Here is a 6651-nt window from a genome sequence, read left to right as displayed (position 1 = left end):
ACGTAAACACAGCACTACACTTCGCGCCAAAAGTAAGCTGCACATTTGGAATCGATGCACTTCAGTACATTAAACTGCATAATATTAAACGCTATGGCTAATTAAAAATACACATAAAATCACTTATTGCACGTTGAAATATATTATATTACCAATACACAAAGCCATGTTATAAAGATAAAGCAATGTTATGCAATCCGTGCGTTTTTTTTTAAAGCGCTTCATGCTAGCAAAATGAGGGTCGAAAAAAAACGCAATTCGGTCAGCTGACTGCAAAATGGTGGACAATTAATATTGGCTTCTATCACTGCAGTAATAAATTCAACCTTAAAAGAACCGAATATGTTAAACAGTTTCGACTTTCATGGTAATGACATGGAATTATTATTATTAAACGATTTTAACAATAATAAGCGTTTCAAAAGACGAAAATACGCATTCCGCCATGATGGATCGTGCAGCAAATTCGTAAAGCGGTGTTTGGATTTCTTCACTACAGACGAGAGGAATGCTAACACAGGACAAAGCCGAGTTTAGTTGTTTCAGGTAAAAACTAATTTCTACTGACTTGAGCGCGGAAAAAAAAATAGATTTCTCACTGCCCATCGTTTAATAATTTTTCCCCACCGACAGAGAGAGAGAAAAAAACTAGATTTAGTGGGAACACTGTTGGCATCACTGGTTACGGTTAAAATATTGTTTCAGATAACGCTTACAGATGGCACATCCTCCTATATAGTGGAATACTGCACTCTCTTGAGGGAGATGGAAACTACGTACTTATTTTGGAAATGTTCTTTGTAGATAATGGAGGAAAGAATATAATTATTCTCCATTATCTTGAAAAAAAAAAAAATTCTTGAAAATCACCTAGTGTTAAAAGACTGTTTTAGATAACGTCTGTAGATAGCAGGTCTTTCTATGTAATTGAATCTGCATCACAAATTAAATGCAATTTTCGTCGTCGTCATCATCATCATCATCATCATCATCATCATCAATTCAGGGGCGGACGCAGGATTTTTTCGGGGAGGGATTTGAGGAGATAGTAAAAATGGAGTAATGAGAAATAAGTTTATATACTCACAATTTGTTTCCGAGTCACAAACATTTACAAGTTGGCCTGAGTAGCGTAGTCGGTATAGCCTTCTGTGCTCGAAGTTGCGGGTTCTACCCCAACCCAGCTCGATGGCATTTAAGTGTGTTTAAATGCGACAGGCCTCATATAAATCGATTTACTGGCGTGTAAAATAAGTCCTGAGGGAAAAAATTCCGGCACACCGGAGACACTGATATAACCTCGGCAATTGCGAGCGTTGTTAAATAAACCATAATTTTTTTATTTTAACATGTACAATGACTGCAATACAAAAACAATGACAGAATGACATTTACAGAAGAAGGCGAGGAGGCTTCTTAGACATTTCATCCAGTACTTCATGAGCTTTTACTTCTACATTTTTATGTGTATACATCAAGGCCAGTCCATTTAATCTGTCTGCCTCCATCGTGCTCCTCAAGTAAGTCTTCAAATACTGCAATGTTGAGAACGACGGTTCTGGTGTTGCTGTAGTTACAGGCAACGTGTAGAAAAGTTTCAGCGCCTTGCGAGTGCAGGGAAAAATAATTTCATTGCACCTGTTCAAAGATGATATAAAAACAGTAGGTATTAGGTGAAGATTTCTTCTCCACATCTTCAATTCACTGAAGAAAGACTCTGGTGATGCATCAACATCATTGGGCCATTGATTTACTACAGTCTGAAGAGCAGTTTCTAAATCTTCACCTGATGCTCGCACTATGTTTTTAGGCAGAAAAGTTTGTACGGATTTTAGGATTCCCTTATGATTTAAAAACCTGACCTTGAGCTGACTAATGAAATAGTCTAAGAAGAGAAGGAAAATTACAAGCCTAAAATAATCTTCATGACTCTCTGTCTTGAAGTAAGAACTCTATGTTTGTCTTCCTGCAGTTCATAGAATTTTACATTTTAGCAAAGAGAATTTACGTGGAAAACTCTCTAATTTCTATGTACATTCACAAATTAAAATTAATATTATTTTTGTTTCTTGTTTCGTATTTTTCTCAAAATTTCGGGAGGGGATGATAAATCCCTCCCCCCCCCTTGCATCCGCCCCTCATCATCATCATCATCATCATCATCATCATCATCATATTGAATATTAAATGATTAGGCACAAAAAATATTATTTTAACTTCCTTTTAAGTGTTTAGAATATTATAAAGAGATGAAAGCGACACTTAAATTTTGCTTTGTGTGGTATACCATTTTTGGCTGGATTTTATTCAAGGGATTTAATTTTGGAAATGGTATCTTTAAGATATATAAATATTTTTGGATTTTTTTTTATTTTATTTTTCTACAGGTTTAACTGTTTGTTATTCTTTTCGTTTATTTTATTATACTTTGTGTGGTGATTTTAATATATTAACCAGATTGTGTATCTGCACTGAATATAATTGTATTACGATAGACTTTTTGTACTTAAGTTCATTTATTTAATACCTTTTTATCATTCTAATTTTATTCTCAAATTTATGATGTTTAATGGACAAAATTAATTTGTAAAGTAGGGTTCCCATCGGGGTTGACAGACGTTCTGGATTTCCCAGGATTGTTCTGGATTAATAGTGTGACTGTGTCCTGGATTGAATTATGTTTGTCTCAGAATGTCAAAAAGATTAGAAAAATACAATTTTTTCCTCATTTTATTACATTATTTTTTTAATTCCTTATTAATTTTTTCAAGACCCTGTCCAATCTATTTTCAATGTCGTCGTCAACACCAACTCGTGTCTTCTATCGGGTTATATTGAAATAAAATCGATAATACTGTAGTATGTATTAGGTATTATACCATAAGTTATCTTTATTCTTTACCATGTATGGAAGTTGATTTATTATTCATAGCATTTATACACTGTATCATTCGTTTTTTCTCTAGGTCAGACTTTATCAATAATTGAAAGGAAATTTCATAAACTAGCAAAAAAAAAAAAAAAAAAAAAAATTAAAAGTTTAGGCAGGCCCTATATAATTAGTTGAAATAAATAAAACAAAGAAAATCAGTTGTATTACAAATTGAATTAATCCAAATGTGTAGCCCAGGGCCTCCGACAGGATTTATGGGCCCCTGTGCAATATTGTGCTCGGGCTCCGTTGAAAAAAAGTTAAAAATGACAAGTTACGGTACCAATTATTCTGACCATAATAATTATTTGCAAAATAAATAAAAAAAATAACCCCATACACAGATACGAATCTAAAAATATACACTTTTTGTTACATTGAAAACTTTTAGCAAAACTTCACATTAGCACAATATATTATATTCATCATGCTTCTTTTTCAGTAGGCTGCATATAGTACGGTATGTTTCGTGACGAAATTTTCATCTTTTCGTTGTTTGTTTCGTTTCGTTTTCATAAAACACTATTCTTAAACAGCTGTAATTTCTGACTTGCAGGCCAACATCAACAAACAACTCTCCTTGACTTCATTGGGATGCAAAATCATCAATTATAAAAGACCTAGCAAGATCGCTCTCCAGACTAAGGAGGCCAAGGTTACTCAGTTTTTCTTGACACATTGTTACTCTGAATACATTTTTATTTCCTTCATTTTGTTTGAAGTTGGTGTGAAACTGAGTATTGCTAGTGAAGGTGCAGAAAATAAACAAATCTCAAGCCCGTCTGTTCAGGTTGTCAAAAATGAAGACAGTTCATACTTAAAAGTGAATACTGATGGTTGTGGTTGTCTAGAAAAAATCTGATAACATTAGTATGGAATCAGAACAAGCGAACAATAATAAAAATGATGTGTTAATATGTGCAAACAAATTTACACAAACCAGTTTCTAACTCTGAGTCATGGAAAGTAACATGCGACCTTGGAAAACTAAAAAGTGGCAGACAAATTGTATCATTGACTGTGTTGTTCGAAGTATCCCCAACCTGCCTGCCTGACGGAACAAGAGCCTTTAAAGTATTATTTTCAAAACTCAAGAATGAAGAATGTGTTCCCAGAGACTGACTAGTGTGGAGTGAAACATATCAATCACTGCACTATTTTCCCTGATTTGTTTCACTCCACACTAGGCAATCTCTGGAAACACATTCTCCATTCTTGAGTTTTGAAAATACTGTAATATCGTTTTTGGAAAGGCTCTTGTTTTCGAACAACACATCCAGTGACACAATTTGTCTGCTACTTTTTAGTTTTCCGAGGTCGCTCAATTTCACACCACTTCAAACAAAGTTCTACTCCCTTTCTTAATATCTTCCATTTTTTCTGTCTCACCTTCCGCTTCTCAGCTCCCGACTTATGCTTCTACTTGTCCATTGTCCACTGGTAAGACTAGTGAGCAGAGTTTACTAGAAAAACGACAACTAAAAGACGAAAGTTTCGTCACGAAACATAATATGTAGGCCATACTGAAAAAGAAACGTGATCCTCCGGCTTGGATTTGGGAGAGTTCACTAGCATATTGTGGTGGGCCGGCAGGGGTTAGTAGTTAAGAGGACAAGCCAATTGAACGTGTTCGGTACAAGAGACAGAAACATATTTCAGGCAAATCCCGGAGCCCTCAAGTGTCGTGTCGATGATTGTTAACGTGGGAAACCGATATTCTATTATATAAAAGTTAAACATTTACATAATGAAGTTGTAATTTGTATTAATTCTACTATTGTTGGTTAATATGTCAGATTCATGTAACAAATGTTCTTACAAAATTTTATAGTACTGGTATGTATCTGTGAATATTCGTGATAATAAAAAGTAATCAGAATCACTTAGCCTGACGGGCCCTTACTGCTCACGGGCCCATATGTACTTGCCCCCTTTGCCTCTCCTTCTCGGCGGCCCTGGTGTAGCCTACTCATGTTAAGGTGCGCAGTATCATAACCTGTCCTGGATTTCCGTTGAGAAAAGCTGGCAACCCTGTTTCCCTTATGTCTGTCCCTTTTTCCGCTAATTTGTACTGTTGTCCCAAAAGAGATCTCTGGGACATGTGTTTGACCTGTATTTAAAAACTGAAGACAAAAAACAAAACTGGGAATATCAACTGCTGTTTTGTTACAAATACGTGTCTCCATCACTGCTGGTGACATTGGAATTCGCCACATTAACAATATTGAAGGTGTTCTTAAAACAGTTCACAATTTGAAGCAAATTTTATTGCTACCAGATCAAACATTGTTGAATCTCGCTTGTTTGATGAGATCATAACTGTGAAAAATGTTCTGCGTTACTACAAAGAAGATACCGGTAGTGAATTGAAGGAAATGCTTAAATCACAACATTTATAGGTGAAGTCTAGGTCGATCTGTTCAGAAGTGTTGATGAATAGCTTTCAAACACCAAAACATCCCAAAACATAACATCTGAATTACCACAGGCTTACCAGAAGTCTTAACAGCATATCACATAGAGGCAGCAATTTATATAATAAACTTCCACAGAAAATCAAAGAACTTAACATAAGAAAATTAAAAAAAAAGAGGTAAAGAACATTTTATTAACACATATGCCATTTTGCACAAATGAATATCTAAATTTAAAATTTTAGTATTTAACGTTTCTTGATACTGCCCTTGACCATTTATGTTTCAGGTAACTCAGAGTTGAAGAAAAGACAGGGAAAGCAAAAAGAGAAGATACTAGATAGAACAGTGGAGACTGAAGATCAAGCTTGTCATATATTTTTTTTCTTTTTTTTTTTTTGCGTGTCACGTAATATTAAACTGTTAAATTTATTTAGAATTAAGTCTATTTTTGTATTATATTGTATGTTATGTCATTTTTCTTGTGTACTGACGACGCCATGAATGCTTGTAATTCTATCGGCTAATAAAGATCTAATCTAATCTAATCTAATCTAAATATAAAAAAAAGTTATGGAGTTCATTATGTGTATCCCTGGTACAATTGCAAATGTGTTTTTTTTTTAATTTATTGAGTATGCTCCAACAGGTATAACTCATTTGTAGGATCTATACAAGAACACATGCCGGTACATATGTTGTATAATGTAATTTAATAAGGCATGAAGCTACATACAATATCTCAAGAATTAAAGAAAAATAGCAAAATAAAAACAAACAGTAAGGTAACATAAAGTTTTGAGTAGAAAGAAGGAAACCATGAATAAATAAATCAACTAAGAAATTAAAATAAAATATAATCTTACCAAAACACTAGCAATTTGGTAAAATTCTGTATTCTATAGGAAATTGGTTAAAAGTTATTAAAAATGCTTAATTGCTTTCGATCCATAAGTTACTGAGCCATTCTGAGAAAAAAAAAATTATTTTTGCCTTGTTAAATAAGTGTGTATACTGTATATCTTATTAAACTGAAATAATATAATATTACTATATATTAAATTGTTAATTACTTTGTACATGAAAATAACAGCATCTAATTTGATAATTAATTCAACTGGTAGAACGAAAGAAAATTGATATAGATGTTTAACTGGAGTCAAAAATGAAAACCTAATAAATTTCTTAAAGCTCTATTTTTAATAATTTTTATGCTCGACCATGCCGAAATGTAGTAATTATACACCTGGTAGCAGACCTTTAATGCATGTCATTAAAGTACACCCACTCATTAAAGGTCAGGTC

Source organism: Periplaneta americana, chromosome 4, assembly GCF_040183065.1.
Source record: "Periplaneta americana isolate PAMFEO1 chromosome 4, P.americana_PAMFEO1_priV1, whole genome shotgun sequence".
Lineage (NCBI taxonomy): Eukaryota > Metazoa > Arthropoda > Insecta > Blattodea > Blattidae > Periplaneta > Periplaneta americana.
Note: the sequence above shows the minus strand (reverse complement) of the source record.